General features: G+C 42.5%; 1 protein-coding gene across 2 annotated transcripts in view; it reads left to right on the plus strand.

Annotated features, from left to right (window-relative positions):
- The window catches only part of PLXDC2 (plexin domain containing 2), a 230,385-nt gene that overhangs the window by 12,954 nt on the left and 198,694 nt on the right, over positions 1-18,737 (plus strand). The gene's annotated exons all lie outside the window — the stretch shown is intronic.

Genomic DNA, 18,737 nt, shown 5'->3' on the forward strand with positions numbered 1-18,737 from the left:
AAGAGGTGTAACATTATAGTGTGGAAATACCTGCTTCTAACAACTTTTATTTCTCTCTTCTTTTCCTTATGAACAAAACTGGACACATTTTTTTACCACACCTGCATTAAAATTTGATAGACCTGCTAGAGACCAGTAAAAATTCTCCAGAACCCAGATCTGGATATGATCCATGCTATGTCAGTTACTTCTTTGTCGTATATAGTAAGACCCCCTCAGTTTTGTTGTGTTGCCTTTTGAGGTGATACATTATTTTTTGTAAACAAAATATCGTTGCTATGGTTTAATTTAAGCTGGTGCTGATACAGTTCTTTATATATTTATGTCTGCACAATACACATACACATGAGAAACACCAATACATTTCTGCTATAGTAATTCCACTTTTTGAAAGCAGTCTTTTAAGTTTGTGAGTAGCAATTTTTTAACCTGAAAGCATTTCTAGTGTGTTGGTGCTTAGGAATCTGAACATCATTTTATGCCTAGAGAGCCAATTATCAGTGAAAAATGAATATTTTGGTTTGGGTTGAGCAATCACTGTTTTTGAGGGCAGCCTAGATGACAATAATCTGACAGGAATGTTCACACAACTTTGCCATTCTATTTGTACTGCTGCTCGTTCAGTTCATATGTAACTTAAATCTGAACACATAGGTTTCCTCCATTTGGTATTCAGTATGGCAGCTTGGATGCTAATGAAATCCTCTAGTATATAGGTATGTAGTTGCCCAGACATCTGTTCCTTTGTTTCCAGGTAGCCCATTGCCAGGAAACCCTTGCTAATTACTGCTTATATATATCCTTTCCTTATAATTCATCACCGCGCAGTACAGGATTCAGTTCACTGATTTCTCAGATCAATAGTATTCTGCTGCCAGCTTTATTTTATTCTCTCCTCTAAAAAAATAATTTTTGTTTGTTTGTAACTCTCTTGTAAAATTTACGGTTGAAGCTTTACAATTTGTTTATGAGGCTATCAGTCATGCAGATCTCGAATGGACAAGTTGACATGTAGAACTCTTTTCAATTCTGCCATACTTCAGTCGGGAAATGGTGGATAGGCAGATATTTGTGGCGTCTGTTAACATGCAGGAATTTCTAATTAAACTGGGCCTGATTCTTGACAGGGTCAAGGTGTTAGCAGTTGAAATAAGTGTGTGTGTGTTTCATGCTTGAATCAAATATTTGCTGATACTTATTAGGCTGGAACCTCTTTGAGGATAGCGCTGTTGCTGTGGGTTAAACCACAGAGCCTAGGGCTTGTCGATCAGAAGGTCGTTGGTTCGAATCCCCGCAACGGGGTGAGCTTCCGTTGCTCGGTCCCTGCTCCTGCCAACCTAGCAGTTTGAAAGCACGTCAAAGTGCAAGTAGATAAATAGGTACCGCTCCGGCGGGAAAGTAAACAGCGTTTCTGTGCACTGCTTTGGTTCACCAGAAGCGGCTTAGTCATGCTGGCCACATGACCCGGAAGCTGTACGCTGGCTCCCTCGGCCAATAAAGCGAGATGAGTGCCGCAACCCCAGAGTCGGTCACGACTGGACCTAATGGTCAGGGGTCCCTTTACCTTTACCTATTGCTGCCCATCCCTTGCTTAACTATGGCTACCTTCCACTGTCACGGCAGGATGCTTGGCATCACAAGTGGGGAGACTGCTGTTTGCACTCTAGGTCTGCTTGAGGCATTTCCCAGGCGTCTGATTGGCTACTGTGAGAACAGGATGCTAAACTAGATAGGCCTTTGGCTCTTATGCTTTTAATGAAAGACAGCAGTAACCTAGAAGCAGACCTTTTCCTTACTGGAAAAATTAGAGGAGTGTCAAACCAGAAGGTATATAGGGAATGGAAAATATTCAAAGAATATCTAAAATCGTACTGTACGAACAATAAGATACTTGCAGAAATAGAGTGATACTGGTAAGCAAGAAATACATAAAATATTATATTGGAATACACACACACACACACACACACACACACACACAAAAAATGAAAAAATATGAATCTGTGCAAAGAATATAGATAATATAAGTAGTATAATGATAATTATTGGAAGTTATATATTTTAATTTGACATGTAAGTGTAATATATAGTAATTGTTTATGTTTGTTTCTTTATCTTTTCTTACTTTATTGTTTTTATTCATTTGTAGTGTTTTTTTGTTTTGTATGTTATGTAATTCAGGTTTATTTGTTTATGTGAAAAATTAATAAAAGATTTCCTAACAAAAAACAACAACTTAGAAGCAGACCTGGGATGAGGGCAGTCAAGTACACTTGTCCCAGTCCTCAGAGGGTAAGCCAGGAGCCTGCTGGACTTACACTGTCTTGTCAAGAGTTTATAACTTTATTTTAACAAGACTTCCACCCCAGGCCTCAGACAAGCTCTGGATGGGCCTGATTAGAAGAGAACTGTTTTCATAAAGGTTTTTTTTTGGAAGCCATTAATAATATCCCTTTTCAGATTGATGTTAAAGCATCCCTGCATCACAAAGCACCTTTAATACTGCTGAAGGCAACATAACTGCTTGTGAAGAGCTTTTCAAAACGCTTGTTGGTTTTTATTTTATTTTCCCTTTGAAATGTCGCTGCTTCATACACATAAGTTTGTCACAAGATGATGGGAGTGAAGAGCTTGTCTCTTTCTAAGTGGCAAAGCCTGGCTCCCTGACACATTTCTTATTCAAGTTTGCTACTTAGTTAATGTGGGATCCATTAGGGAACTAAATTAAGAGAGCAGCCTGCCAGGTTGCAGCTGCCATAAACATAATAGATTAATAGTTTGTTTGCAGTTCAAAAATTTATGGACTGGAAGCCCAGCATCCGACTTACTGTAGTATACAGCCTGACCAGGGCAATATATTACTAGCTCAGACTCAGACATACAGTGGCTGTGTTCAGGTGATTGTGGATTGGCTGAACAAGCTGAGAGATGAATAAGACAACATTTGCACTGTACATTTAAGGCACTTTTAACAGTCAAGATTCCTCAAATTATTTTGGGAGCTGTAGTTTTTAAGGGTGATCCAAGTTGTTAGGGAACCTCATATTCCCCTCACGAAGCTGCATTTCCCAGAGTTCCCTGGGAAGGATTGATTGCTAAACAACTCGGAGAACTGTCACTTTATGCGGGGAATATGGGGTCTCTTACCATATTTCAGCACTGTTAACAAATGACAGTTCCTAGGCCTTTTGGTGGGAAGCCATGACTGGTTAAGTGGTATAACGATGCTTTAAGTTCAGGGGTTTTTTCCCCAGGTGGGTGCCATTGCCATTATGACAGAACAAGAGAGGTGTTCCTGGTGAGTTCCAGTACTTATTTTTCTAGAAAAATAGCACTGTTTAAATGTGTAGTGTGGATGTGCCCTAAGTCTTTTCCACCTGGATGGAGTCCTTTTTCTCTTCCCGCTGCATGAGTCTCGATAATAAGCCATCCATATTTCATCCAACTGGGGTAACCATGGTTTGAAGTTGGTTTAATATCCTGCCTTGTTCTGAAGCTGATAACCATAGTTTCCTGGTTTGGCTGAAATATGAAACTCTTAACTAATTAGAGACTTTCTGGTTTAATCATAGCTTGTGCAAAGGTAGAAGCAAAAGGGGTGTTAACATGGACTAATATGCGCCTTGTCTTATTAAGCAGATACGATAATCTGTTCAGTGACAATGTATCAGTTGTAGTATCTTATTGATTTTTTTAAGAAAGAAAAATAAGACCTATCCATCAAAAGGGAGGGGGGAATACAAAAGCACAGTTATTTGGATTTAATCACATTTGAGAAGTAAGAAGACCAGCCGAATAATAACCAGGATTTTACTAAATATATATATAATAATTCTTGATAAATTCTTCAGGTTTAAATCCTTTTCTATTACATAATACATATATTAATACATGATTTTACGTATTTGTATGCCACCTTTCCACAGTTAAAGCCATGCTCAGTGCAGCTTACATTAAAAAATACATAACTACAAATATAACAAAAGTAGTCATAAACAATAAATAAAACATCCAAAAGTACACAAGCAAATTAAAAATTATACATAAATCATAATAAGATCTAAAATAAAGATACTAAAAATCAATATCAATACAGTGGTACCTCGGTTTACATACGCTTAAGGTTACATACGCTTCAGGTTACAGACTCCGGTAACCCAGAAATAATGCTTCAGGTTAAGAATTTTGCTTCAGGATGAGAACAGAAATCGTGCTCCGGCGGCGCAGCAGCAGCAGGAGGCCCCATTAGCTAAAGTGGTGCTTCAGGTTAAGAACAGTTTCAGGTTAAGAATGGACCTCCGGAACGAATTAAGTACTTAACCCGAGGTACCACTGTAACAGCAACAACCACCCCAGCAAAAATCCCTAAGCAATACCCCAGTCTAAGAGTCTATTCAGCAGCCTCAGCTTTTGTAGTTGGAGTCAGTCAGGGCCCCACCCTCCCAGGCCAGGTGGAAAAAAAGCCTGTAAGGCAGGGAGCAGGTCTTCCAGTGTTTCATTACCTGTTATTTCCTGGAACGCTTCCCCAATATTTTCTCACCCTTCTATTGTTGCATAATATCTGACTTATAAGAAAAATATAATAGCTTCATCATGCCGCAGTTCACTTGTCCAAACCCTGCATTCATTGGTTAATCTTAACTGTAGTTTGTAGAAACAAAAAATATGTATATTGCATACTTTGAAGTAACTTGTTTCAAACAACCCCTTTTTAAGATTAACCACAGTTTGCTGGGTTTGGATGAAATGACAATCTCTAGTTAGTTAGAAAAACGGAAACGACAGTTTCTGATCTCCTTCTCGAGGACAGGGGAGGGGGAAGTGTGTGAGCCTGAGACTTGATGCCATTTGTTCCCAACACAATAAACTATGATTCATGGCGATGTCTGAATGAAATAATTAGGACCAGCCGTAGATGTATTCCTGCACTTTTCCTTTTCTTAAAGACGGCAGTTCTTTTCAGATCCCCTTTTCATAATTGCTTAGAGTTGATGTCATTTTCATCAAGATTACATATATTTTGGACAGCATGCTCTTGCAATAATTCAAGTTCCGAACCCTTCTCATAATAGCCTAGATCTGATGTCTCTTGTCTCCATTTTCATCAAGATTACATACATTTTAAACAGTAGACCCTTGTAATACTTCATGTTCACAACATATTATTCAGATTACGTTAACAACGTATTATTAATACTATGAGATCCTTGAATTTCAGTTCTCATCTTTCTTATTTGCAGCTATTGGGAAAAGAGAGAGGTGGTTATGCCTATCTTATCTCTTACCTAATTAAATATATTAGGTTGTTCATCATTTTTTAAATTCTGTAAAATAAATGATCTTGCCAGCTATAAAATCATGACTCTTCTAGTCACTTTGAAGTCTTTATCATAAAAGATGGTTATTAGCAGAGATATTAGGGTGGGGAAAATCCCTATATTCATTCCAGACAGATAAAACTGGGCTGGAGGTTTGGCCCTATTCTGGTTTTGCAAACATATCCAGCTAGTTAACAGCTTAACTATCTCCAGTGCCTAACAAGCCTGATCACCGTGCAGTCCCTAGTAATTTACTGCTTCTTCCATTTCCTCCTTCTTTGTACCTTACGATTTTCCCAGACTCCTTCTCAATGGGCCATTGGTCTGTCTTGGTGTAAGGAGGTTTACTATGCTCTCAAGAGCATCATTTGAGATGAAGCCTCTGACATAACCCATAGGTGGGGAAAGTGTGGTCCTCCAGATGTTGTTGGACTCTCAGCCCCAGATGGCATGGCCAGTAACCAGGGGTGATAAGAGCTGTGGTCCAGCAACATCTAGAGGGCTGCTGGTTCTCCAACCCCGACATACTGTTATCAAAGACAAAAAGCTCCAGCAAAAATGGCTTTCAGTACTAAATACAACCCTGAGACTTGTGCCAGCTTACGAGACTAACAGATTCATCGCCACATGAGCCCTACTTTTGTGTATCTGACAAAGTCCACAGAAAGCTTCTCTGTCCCAATAAATCTGTTCTGCTCTTTAAGTTGCCACGAGACTATTGGTTGTTTTTGCTGCACAAGACTTAGCGCGGCTGCTCCTTGGTAATTTTATTAAGGGTTTACTCCATTTGTATTCATAGCCTTCCACGCCACAGGAAACTTAAACATGATTAATTTGAAAGCACAAGGCTATGCTACAGTCTTCAGTAATGGCTGTGTTTAAAAAGTTCATGGAACACACTTCTAATAAGTAGTGCCATTACATTTATGCAATATAATGCTAGAATTTACTCTGCCTTTTTTTTTTTTACAATACTTATTCTTCTTTAGTTGTTCACAATGGGACACATTCAATAAATAAAGTGTAAAGGCACTGTTGTCACACGCCTCAGCTGAGCAGCAAGAAGACTAATTTGAATATTCTTCCTCTGAATAATTATTATTGTAGCTTGTTTCTTCCTTTCAAGCTAAGGCCATAATTTATGGGAGCTGAATTTTCAGGATATTGCCTCTAATTCTGCAAGTTGTAATTTGCCTCTCAGCTTCTAAGATTGCTTTGCCTGTGAAGGCAATAGCAAAGTCAGGGGCACAGGTTGTTCGTTGGTGTAAATCAGCATGGCTTTATAAAGGCCTGACTCATCCTTTGTGGGTAGACTATGGTCTAGATATAACAATTACAGGTGTGTCTTGTATTACTTAGTATTGCTGAACAGGGGCAACAAGCATCAGATGCTATTTTTCTAGATACTCCTCAGGCATAGGTAAAGGTAAAGGTACCCCTGACCGTTAGGTCCAGTCACGGATGACTCTGGGGTTGTGTGCTCATCTCTCTCTATAGGCCGAGGGAGCCGTTGTTTATCTGCAGACAGCTTCCAGGTCATGTGGCCAGCATGACTAAGCCACTTCTGGTGAACCAGAGCAGCACACGGAAACAGTGTTTACCTTCCCACCGGAGCTGTACCTATTTATCTACTTGCACTTTGACGTGCTTTCGAACTGCTAGGTGGGCAGGAGCAGGGACCGAGCAACGGGAGCTCACCCTGTCGCGGGGATTCGAACCGCCAACCTTCTGATCGGCAAGCCCTAGGCTCTGTGGTTTAGACTACAGCGCCACCCATACCTGGATGGTAAAACAGCAAATGCAGTTCATTGTAAACAAGTGTAAATTGATGCATCTTGGGGCAAAAACAAGCAAACTTAATTCCATGTATACACTTATAGGGCCTGAGGTGGTGGCGACTTATCAAGAATGAGACCTTGTGGTCATAGTGGATAGGCTAATGAAGATGCTGACCCAGTGTGGGGGCAAATTCCAATGCTAGAGATCCTTAGGAAAGGAAAGGAAAATAAATTGCTGGTATCATAATGTCATTAAACAAATCTTTGGTGTGGGTGCATTTAGAATGTTGGGTATAGTTCTGGGTGCCACACTTCTAAAAGGATACTGTTGAGTTGAAAAAGGTTCAGAAGAGGAATGAAGTAGCTCCCCTATGAGGAAAGGTAACTGTATTTAGTTTAAAGGGGGGGAAATTATCTTTCTCTGTTCTAATGCCAGAGCTGTGATGTTTACCTTTGCTTTATCAGCATGCCACACCCCTTACGCCAGTGGTAGAGCCTTGCATGCAGAAGGTCCCAGGTCCAGTCACTAGCATCTCCAGGTAGGAATGGGAATTGTTCCCTTTCTAAAGCCCCCACTGGTCCTGCTAACTAGGGATCTTGGGAGTTGTAGGTCAACAACATCTGGAGGGCTGAGTTTGAGTAAGCCTGCTATGGAGAGTCTAAGGAGATACAAACAGGAACGAAAATAGCAAGTACAGTGGTACCTCGGGTTACATACGCTTCAGGTTACAGACTCCGCTAAGCCGGAAATAGTGCTTCAGGTTAAGAACTTTGCTTCAGGATAAGAACAGAAATCGGGCTCCGGCGGCGCGGCAGCAGCAGGAGGCCCCATTACCTAAAGTGGTGCTTCAAGTTAAGAACAGTTTCAGGTTAAGAATGGCTCTCCGGAAGCAATTAAGTACTTAACCCGAGGCACCACTGTACTTTGTTAGATGAACTAGTTAGATCTGACTACGATTAAGACATTTTCCTATGTTCCCCTTTCCTCGAATCTTCAAGTCTTCCTGCATGCTGCATTGCTAATTAATATATAGCAATTAAGGAAGACGGTATAACAACCAGCTTCAGTTTTATGTTTTGGCTCAGCTCAATATTTAACCCTATATTTGACTCTGTTCTTGGAGGAGAATCCCACTTACGGCATTCTAGATCTAAACTCACTGTTCCTGCTTTTGTAAAGCTGCCATCCAAACTTCAGTGGGGGGGACGGGGACACACTGCTTCACCTCCAGTTCTGCAGCTTGTGCTGGCTGGGGTGTTATGCCAGGGTAGGCAAATCGCTGCACTAGCTCATGTGATGGTGGTGAGACTGGCCCAGGATCCAGTGGACTCCAGGCCAGCACAGACTCTCCCTTGGAAAGCTGCAATACAGCTACTTGTACATTCGTTTGGTGGAACAGGGAGCTCCATGTGGGACAGTTGTGATTCTGCAGGCAGGGTCCAGAAGGACACCTCAACTCAACCCCCTTTCCCAGCCCAGAGCAAAAGGGGGTTTGGATTATTCTGTGTCTGTGTCTGAACAGGGTGATAAGATGCGAAGAAAATAGTTTTTCCCCACAATATTCCCTTTGAGTAATTTTTGTTCAGTGCTAGCAAGAAAGGCCCGTTGAAACAATAATTATTAGTCTTTATTATTCATTTCTCAGTAAAGAAGATATATTGGGAGTTGGCAGTTGGGAGTTTCTTTCTCTCTTTCCACTTGAGCATCAAAAGGAAAGTTTATATTTGTTCCTCACTGTATTCCTTTTCTTATCACTGGCTGTTATGTAATATTTGTTGGAAGAAGAATGAAAAGACTCATTGTCTTAAATTATCAGCTGGGATGTCATCTCAGAATTCTTGAGTCTTTTGTGTCCTTTTTAATTGCCAAGCACCTGCTTCTGCTTGCAAGAAAAGTGGTATCTTGACTTTCCAAGGGGTATAATTTCCTGAGGATACTCATACAATCTTATAAAACCTGTTTTATATTGAAGCAGGAATTGAGAGTGAGAAGGAATAATGATGCATAATAACAGGGCTAGGGTCAGGGCTTTTGTGGCCTCTGGGAGTTTTCTATATGTTTACAGCTCTACTGTGGAAGTAGTGGTTTAGCCTGAAGGTCCAGCAAAGTATCTTATGTCATTCTGGTTTTCTTAAGATTTGCAAGTGGAGGCAGCAGTGGGGAATTGGTTAAAGTGCCATATAACAAGAAATCATATATCTCTTCTGCTGGGGATTGTGAAATGCAAACGGCTCCCTCTGTAAACGTGCATCTGTCTGCAATTGTGGGTACCCTGTTAGATCATTTATCTGTGTTTGCCAAAGCAAATCCTTGACTGTTCTCTTGCTTTCCCATGAAATACGTAGCATTTCTCTCCCTTTTCCTTCCACAGAAACATACGATGTTACTAAGAGCCTTGATGCCCACCTAATAGGGGATTTAGTAGAAAGTGCTGGGACGCGGGTGGCACTGTGGGTTAAACCACAGAGCCTAGGGCTTGCCGATCAGAAGGTTGGCGGTTCGAATCCCCGCGACGGGGTGAGCTCCCGTTGCTCAGTCCCTGCTCCTGCCGACCTAGTAGTTTGAAAGCACATCAAAGTGCAAGTAGATAAATAGGTACCGCTCCGGTGGGAAGGTAAACGGCGTTTCAGTGCGCTGCTCTGGTTCGCCAGAAGCGGCTTAGTCATGCTGGCCACATGACCCGGAAGCTGTATGCCGGCTCCCTTGGCCAGTAAAGCGAGATGAGTGCCGCAACCCCAGAGTCGGTCATGACTGGACCTAATGGTCAGGGGTCCCTTTACCTTTTACCTTTACTGAACAATTTGTTTTCCTGTGGCTTTAAAAAAAATCTATCTGAAAGGCATTGCCTGAGCAATAATGAGCATTTAGTAGAAGAGAATGGACATTTGTTTGTAAAAGAGTTTTTATTTACTCACTCACTTATTTAATTAGTATACTGCCCTTCATCTGAAGATCACAGGGTGGTTCACAACATAAAACTTTTAAGACTTTAAAACAATGCAGTTTGTATTGGTTGGGGTCCAAAGAGCTACTTAGGCTCCTGTGAGGGCTCTGCTAACCCAGGGAGATTTTGTTTGGCTTGATCTGACGCTCCAAAAACACAACAGCACAAACCTTCAGTCCACCTCACTCAGTATTGTTCACACTGACTAGCAATGTCTCTCAAGGAGTCTTTCCCAGCCCTATCTGGAGATGCCGGGCATTTTTGAACCTAGGCATTTTTGCATGCCAAGAGGATGCTCCACCACTGAACTGCATCCCTTCTTTTAAAAGAAAGAGCAAGATAAACAGGCGGTGATGTGAGCATTATGCTTTGTATCGCTAGAGCTGTGTGCCAGAAGAGGGGTGCCTCTTCCGCTTGCTTGCTGCTTTATGAGTTCAGTCACCCTTTGCTTACTCCTTCCTATCCACCAGCTCTTTCAGGAGCTGCTTCTAATCATCATGCCTTGCTTGTTTTGCATGCCGCAGAGGCCTCTGGACATTTCTACGCGGTGCCCAGAGTCTTGCCATGTTGCCTTTGCTTTCACCTTCTATTTGCCTGCTGCCCCTGTCCCGTAATGCATCCTGACAGGTTACACCGCCCTTGTCTATTCCTTGCTCTCTGCGTGATCTTACATGTCTGCACTGCTGGCTGTTGCACAGCGATATTTGCTTGGTGGCGTAACAGCATTTCATCCCCATCCTTCCTCCACACTCTCACCTTTTACAATACCTTGACTTTATGGCATTCCTCAGTATTACAGTTTCTGCAGGTATGCAGTCACACACACACATTTCGGCAACTGTTAACAAGACACATTGAAAAAGAGAGGCTTTTTTTGCAGTGAGTGACTTTGGGAAGCTAGTTTTGAGCAGTCTCTGGAAAGGCAGCCAGTAAATGCTGTAAATAAAAGAGATGGTAGCTTTGGTTCCTATCTCTGCTACAGGCTACCCATGTAACAGACAAGCAGATTCTGTAGTTTCTACTCTGAGTCAATAAAAAGTGGCCTTATCTAGCCTCCTTATAATCGGCTGGGGAGCTGCCCCTTCGCCCCAAGTGTTCCAGCTGCTTGCTCTGGTGGAACTGTGTAATTTGCTGCTCATCTAGGGGGTAAGCCACTGAGTGACAAATGCTTTGCCTGCCTACAACTCCCGATGCTATATGTGCCTTTGCTTGAGACTACAAGCTGCCATAGCTATGAATATGTGATGCTGTTTTGCACTGTCGGGTAGCTGGTTCATCTGGCCCGCTATCTCCAGCTGCCAGTGAATTCCTGGGGTCTTGGCCAGCGAGTCTTTCCCAGCCATACTGCCTGATACCATTTGGCTGGGTTGGATTGGGGCAGCAGGGATCAGGGATTTCACCTGGGAGAACCTGGAGCATGATCTACTACTGGAGCCTTTCCAAAGCCTTGGATGAAATCCAGCATAGAGCAAATGGCCACTACTCAGATGAAGGGGATTATCGCTCCTTTCTTTCCTGCCGCAGCCCCTGTGCACCCACAAAATCATCTCCAGAGACTTGGGAGAGCTTCTAGAGCAGAGTTTCTCAAACTTGGGTCTCCAGCTGTTGTTGCACAAATCCCTTCATGCCTTGCTAGCAGGACCAGTGGTTGAGGATGATGGGAGTTGTAGTCCAACAACAGCTGGAGACCCAAGTTTGATAAACACTGCTCTAGAACATATTTTGGAGGTGTGCAGGGGGAAGGAGTAGGGAGAAGAGAAATCAGAACTCTCATTGTGGAAGCAGATTTTCATTGTATAGCCTTAGCCCCTGAGTTTCCATGAATGGGAGGGCCATTCTTCTTTGGTACACTTGTGCTTTCTGGTGTGGCAGAAAGACGAGGGGAGATGAAAAATATATCCTGGACTAGAAAGCCATAGTGCTCTTCTCTTTTCCCCTTGGCTGAAGAAACATGGTTGATGTCCTTTGACTACTGAGTCTCTCCCATCAGCAGAGAGACAGAGAAATCATGCTAGGCAGCTAAAGGTCATTTCCAGGTGACTTTTGACCACCATTCATCCTGATTAGTTTGCACAAACTTTGTGAGGAAGTTATATGATGTCCGCTGTTGAGCATTCATTCTGATTTGTTGGTGGAGAGGTTTTATGGTGCTGCGTCAAACAATTGTTATGTCACATTTTTCAGTGTATTTCTGATCACTTTCCTTTTTGCAAGAAGTTCAATTTTTGTGGGGGAAGTGGGTTTGTTGTGCAAGAGCACCTATGAAATAGTGACAGTCTGGAAGTGGCCAAAACTAAATATTTGCTCTTGAGAGGGCTGCGACAAACTCTGGTTAAGTAGGTACACCTCTGTTTTTGTAGTAGGAAGAGCTGCTGCTAAACCAAGTCTTGTATAGCCTTGTCCTTTGGGTATACCCACCGTGTTATGTTCTCCAGCTTGACCAGGACTTGGTTATATAATCTTAGTCCCCAAACATAGCCAGTGGGCTGGAACCAGGGATTGGTGAATCTGTCAGTTTTGATTTCTCTCTGTTTCTGATTTTTCTACCCTTAATTTCAGCTCTCCACATTTCCACATTTGTTTGCTCTTCATTTTTTTTAAAATGTCCTAATGAAACCTCATCAGCATTTTAGTGAATTTCCCCTAATACAAACAGTTTGTATGCAATTTTGCCCACTATCACATCTTTGCAAAAAAGTTTAATATAATGCATTTTTGCATGTTATTTTCACTAATGTGTGCATTTTTACATACCCTTCACTCTAGTATATGAATTTTTTTGTACAAATTATTCGGTTGGAGAACTACACTGCAAAGTTCAGAGAAGTGCAAATTTTGAGGGATGGCTGCATTCCAGTTTGCATATGGTTTGGGAAAGTGCAAATTAGGTAGGTTTGCCTTTAAATGAGAAGTGAACAGAATTTCTACCCCTTCCCTAGCTATACACCCTAAAGCATTACTAGTTAGGAATGCAAGTTCACAAACAGTGTAATCGTATTCAAGCCTATTCAGTAGTAAGTACCATTGAGTTCAATGCAACTTACTCCTTGGTAAGTGTCTATGCCTAAACTACTTAGTTACAGTTTGACTTCAGTTGAGTCTTTTGATCATCAAGTAGGTCCTATGCACAGCAATGTAGTTTTCCTATATGAGAAAAAGCAGCCAGAAATGCACTGTAGAATCTGAATAGAATCAAACTGCAGTTGGGAGAGGGGGGGGGGGCGGGAAATAAAATGCATCAAACTGAAATAAAGCCAGAAAAGAGAACAGCAAATTGACCCTAACTGCTAATAGTTAAATTAATAACGAGCTGACTACCAATGAAAAGATTGGCTCAGACTTCAAATAAAGTGACCTTCAAGCTGAAGATATGGAATAAATAGTAGCTCTGTCACTGTGCCAGGTTGGGTTGATGGGAAGTGTAGATCTTTTTTTATTTATTTTTGAAATTTATCTAGAAGTGGATATGCACTCTTCAGTTAAAAAAAATTCCCAAGATACCAGATGATCATAAAACAACAGAGGCAGCAGAACGATAAAACCCATACAAATCATGGCAGCAGAACAAAGTACGTAAAGCCACAGTTTTAAAAGATCTTGGAAAGTAAAAAGGGTTTCCTCAGATGGTGCTAAAAACTCATAAAAGCAGATGGTAGTCAATCTCCCTGGAGAGGGTATTCCTGTGTTGGGATGCCACAGCTGAGAAGGCTCTTTTGTAGCCACCTGGCTAGCCTCAGATGTGGGGATGCCTAGAAGATAGACTTTGAAGATGATCTTAATATGGCAGCAGGTTTGTAGAAAAGGAGATTGTCCTTCCAAGTACCTGGGTTCAAAGCCACATGACCAACACATTCAATTTTGCTTGGAAATGGACTGGCAACCAGTGATGCTGTTTAAGAACCAGTGAGATGTGTTTGCACTGACTGGTCCCAGTTTGTAGTAGCTGTAGTTTGGTCTAGTTGAAGTTTCTGGGTGTAGTATCCAAAGTCAGCTCCACATATATTACATTGTGGTAGTCTAATCTGGAGTTTAGCATTAGGGAATGAATAATCCTGCCAATCTCTTTCTAGGAGAGGCTTTAGTTGGTACATGAATGCCTGGCACACAGGTCTGGGCCTTCAGGGTCAGTACTGCCCAGCCTTCTGCGATTCACTTTTCGCTGGTTTTTAGAATACAGTGGTACCTCGTGCTACGTACTTAATCCGTTCTGGAGGTCCGTTCGTAACAGGAAACCTCTTGTAACATGAGGCATGCTTTCTCTAATGGTGTCTCCCGCTGCTGCCACACCACCGGAGCGCAACTTCCGCTCGCAGCCTGGGACAAAGGTCGCAGCAAGGGGCATCTACTTTCGGGTTAGCGGAGCGCATAACCAGCAGCATTCGTAAGGGGGACAGTACATAACACGAGGTACCACTGTATATGCTTTAGTAACTGCTTAAGCTTTTGGAACATGTCCACTTTTATTCCTCCTATATTTTCTGCTGCATCTTGTTAGAAACCTGGGGCTTTAATCCCCCCCCCCCAAAAGAAGACAACGTTAAGGCTGTAATTATCTCTGGGTGTTGTATCTTTCTTCATAAGTATGTTTTCATGGTCCTTGATATGAACCTTTTTCAGTGAGATTACAGCTTTATACTAATGGAGAAACCTTGCATCTTTCTACATAGATAGTCACCAGATTTTTAAACAAGCTCTTGCTCTTCTGCCTTCTGCATTAGTTTGAGATGAAGGCACTAGGCGATAATGTTCACCTCCAGTCGATGAACGGTTTCACCTGCTGATTACAGCAACTTGGAATTGCTGTTAATTGCACAGCAGTCGGCCAAGTAGTGTTAGTTGGGTAAGCTGGCAAGCATCACTCCCTGCTCGAGCAAGCAGCCAGGTAGTTTCTCATCTCACTCATGACTCCACCGTCACCTGTGTCTGCTGTTACCCAGTAGACATGTTGCCATGAGCCACACAGGGTGGGGAGGGAGGGAGCTGCTGACAAAAGCAAATGAGACCATGTAAAAATGGTGGTTTTTCACTCATCATTAAGCAGATAAATCTTTAAACTGTTCAATCTTAACAGATTAGCTTGTCATGCTTTACAGGTCTGTCTAGGATGCTTTACTGATTGTTGTATATAATATATTATTGATTTTTATATTCTGTCTTAAATAAGCTGCCTCAAATTCTTGTAAAATGAGTTATTGAATGAGGGAAGAAAGGCAGCAGTGCTGCAGATGTTTACCTGAGAGGAAGCCCCATTGAACACATGGGTACCATATGAATAAATGTTCATATGATTGGATTTCATAGCTGCAATCCTGTGTGCACTTACTTTGGAGTAAGCTCCTCGGAACTAAGTGGTGCTTACTTCCAGGTAAACTGTATGGCTGCATTCCTATGCAGTAGGGTGTTCAATGACCATTGAACATTAAGTTGGATACAATAAAGGGATGATTTTGTTTGTATTTTAATAAGATTGGCACTTCTTGGACCAATATGCAAACTGAAACACTATTATTTGTTGAAATTTGCACTCCTCTGAATTTTGTAATGCAGTTTTCCAACTGAATCATAGAGATGTGGAGTTGGAATGGACCCCAAGGGTCATCTAGTCCAAACCCCTGCAATGCAGAAATCTCAACAGTCTCCCATCCAACTTGAAACCCATACTGGACTCTGCTTAGCTTTGCAAATGTGCTAGCAGTTTTATTGCTGCGCCACTTGCAAAACAAAACTGTAGGCATTAGGGGAAAGTGTGCATAAAGATGCAGCTGTTAGTGAAAATAACAAACACATACTTTTGTATATGAGTGGGAATAGCTTGCTAAAGTGTGCCTGTAGTCAAAAATGCATACAAAAATGTGTATATTAGGAGAAACACAATAAATGTTGCATTTTTATGAGGATTTTCTTTTAATTAAGAAGAAATTTGCAAATTGCTGCAGAAACAGGGGGAACTGAGGGGAAAAACAGAGAAATGGAGAGAAGCTAAAGTGGACAGATTTGTCCATCCTCAATATAGTATCTCAGTACTTCTAACAACTGCTGATATTCTCACCATTTCACAGATGGAGAGCAGAGGCTGAGAGAGAGTGGATTCATGGCCAAAGTGAGACCTGAACACAGAATGTCCCTGTCCAGGATCTTAGCCACTTGCCCAGCTCTCATTATTGTTCCTTCTCCAGTTATTTGAATGTTGATGAATCCCCTCCTTCCTCACCTGCTATGGTTTGGGGATTCCATTGAAACAAGAGGTGGTGTTAGATTGTTCTAGGGCCTCTGATGCGTCTGACGTCCTTTTTGATCAATGGCCTCTAAGTCCTATCGGCTTTATTTTGACGGCAGCTCTTGAGCCTCTTTAATAAACACCATTGTGCCTTGCTTTCAAAGAGGGAGAGAGAAAAGGTGCAAGCAGGAAACTATTGATTTCACGGCCGGCTTGCATTATTGAGCTCAACAGTGGATGAACAGAAGGAATCTACTAGGGAAAGCTAATCCTCTGTTCTCTGCAAACATTTCCCATAGTTTAGCGAGCAGCAGATATGACAGCGTGCCCGTTTTGAAATGGTGCATTGTCGGTTCACGCATTTCCAGATGCCAAAGCTTTGACATGCGGGCGGTTTTGATCAGATTACTTCTGCTTCTGCAATGCAAAGCTAAAGTCTATTGTACTGGGATTGTAGACAGCACTGCGGTGCCTTGCTGTGTGTAGGGCAGTATATTGCTCGATTTGGAGGATGAAAGTGGCGATTGAGGTGTGTCCCGTTTTTCATCCAGCGAGAGTAAAAAGATTTGACCAACGTCTTTAAACAATGCAAACCTTGTTCTTTTGTTGAAGAATTAAATGCTCTACATCATATGATTAACCTTCCTTTCAAGCGGCATGCAGTTGGCTCCAGAGCAGCTAGCATATGAAATTGCTTGCGCTCATTTTATGTGGAAAAATGAAAGAAGGAAGGATTATATTTTAATAATTTATTAGAAGCATTGCAATTTTAGAGAATGCAGACAAGAGCCACAAAAGTTCAGATTGAATGCGTAGATTTGGTCTATTCCTTTTGAATAGGTTATAGCCCTCAATTTCTAGATTCCATTCATTAGTCTCATCCCACAAGGTTTCGGTAATGCCTATTAGCTTATATATGTCACCCAGAATTAAGAGGTCAAATTCTTCTTGCTTATTCCCCATACTTTGTGCATTAGTATAAAGGCAACTGAAACCATGAGTCACTCCTCCACTAACAGCTGCTTCCACACCCCTCCAAGGGGAGTCGCCTGCCGCCATCACACATCTCTTCCTTCCCTGGGGAGTGACAGGAATTGTTATGTGCACTGTATCTCCCACTGCCACCTGGATGTGTTCTGAGGTCTGCAACTGCTGTTCTGGCTCCTCTGGCCAAGAATTAGTGTCTGAGGTGAGGACATGGAATTGATTTTGCAGCTCCAGAGACACAGCATGGCTGCTGACAGTCCTGCTTCTTTGTGTCATGTTCCTTGAGGGGTTCGTCTCCTACATTGGTCAATCTTCCTCCCTACTAAGGGGCACCCCACCTGCATCTCTACTCCAGGGCTGTCCACTCTGGTCAAGCGAGAATGTCCTCATCTTGCCCGATGGCACAAAGTGTGGATAGGCCGGCCTCAAGTTGCTATACCTTCTCTTCCAGCAAGGCAGCCAGCTAGGACTTGCTGCAGGTCTTGTTGTGCAGGTTCTCAGTCACGAAGACAAACATGGCGTAGGTGTTGCAGGTCACTGCAGAAGCTCCCTCACCTTCCACATCCCTTGGTCCTACGTACATCATAAGACAGCTTTACAGGCAATCCCCCACACTCCTTCGCTAACCAGCCTCACAACGCTGGTGTTTATGGCCCTGAGAGCTTCACTGCTGGATTTTTTCCTGTAGTGATTTCAGTCTTCATTGTATGGGGGGGGGGGTTGTCCAGGGTCCAGCAGGTAGAGCTGCTTCCTTTGCTTCCTGTGGCCTGTGTTCAGCTGCCATGTTAAGATGGCAGCATCCATGAGGAGCAGTGCTCCTTTGTTGATTGCAGGAAGGGTTCTCTGACTATGTTGGAAGGCGGCAGAATAAGAAGCTGGTCCGTGGTCATGGCTCTCAGGCTACAGATGCTGCTTCTGGCAGCACCTGGTAGTGTTAGAATCATAGAATCATAGAATCATAGAGTTGGAAGAGACGACAAGGGCCATCGAGTCCAACCCCCTGCCAAGCAGGAAACACCATCAGAGCACTCCTGACATATGGTTGTCAAGCCTCTGCTTAAAGACCTCCAAAGAAGGAGACTCCACCACACTCCTTGGCAGCAAATTCCACTGTCGAACAGCTCTTACTGTCAGGAAGTTCTTCCTAATGTTTAGGTGGAATCTTCTTTCTTGTAGTTTGGATCCATTGCTCCGTGTCCGCTTCTCTGGAGCAGCAGAAAACAACCTTTCTCCCTCCTCTATGTGACATCCTTTTATATATTTGAACATGGCTATCATATCACCCCTTAACCTCCTCTTCTCCAGGCTAAACATGCCCAGCTCCCTTAGCCGTTCCTCATAGGGCATCGTTTCCAGGCCTTTGACCATTTTGGTTGCCCTCCTCTGGACACGTTCCAGTTTGTCAGTGTCCTTCTTGAACTGTGGTGCCCAGAACTGGACACAGTACTCCAGGTGAGGTCTGACCAGAGCAGAATACAGTGGCACTATTACT

Source organism: Podarcis filfolensis (genome assembly GCF_964270895.1).
Source record: "Podarcis filfolensis genome assembly, chromosome: 12".
Taxonomy (NCBI): Eukaryota; Metazoa; Chordata; class Lepidosauria; order Squamata; family Lacertidae; genus Podarcis; species Podarcis filfolensis.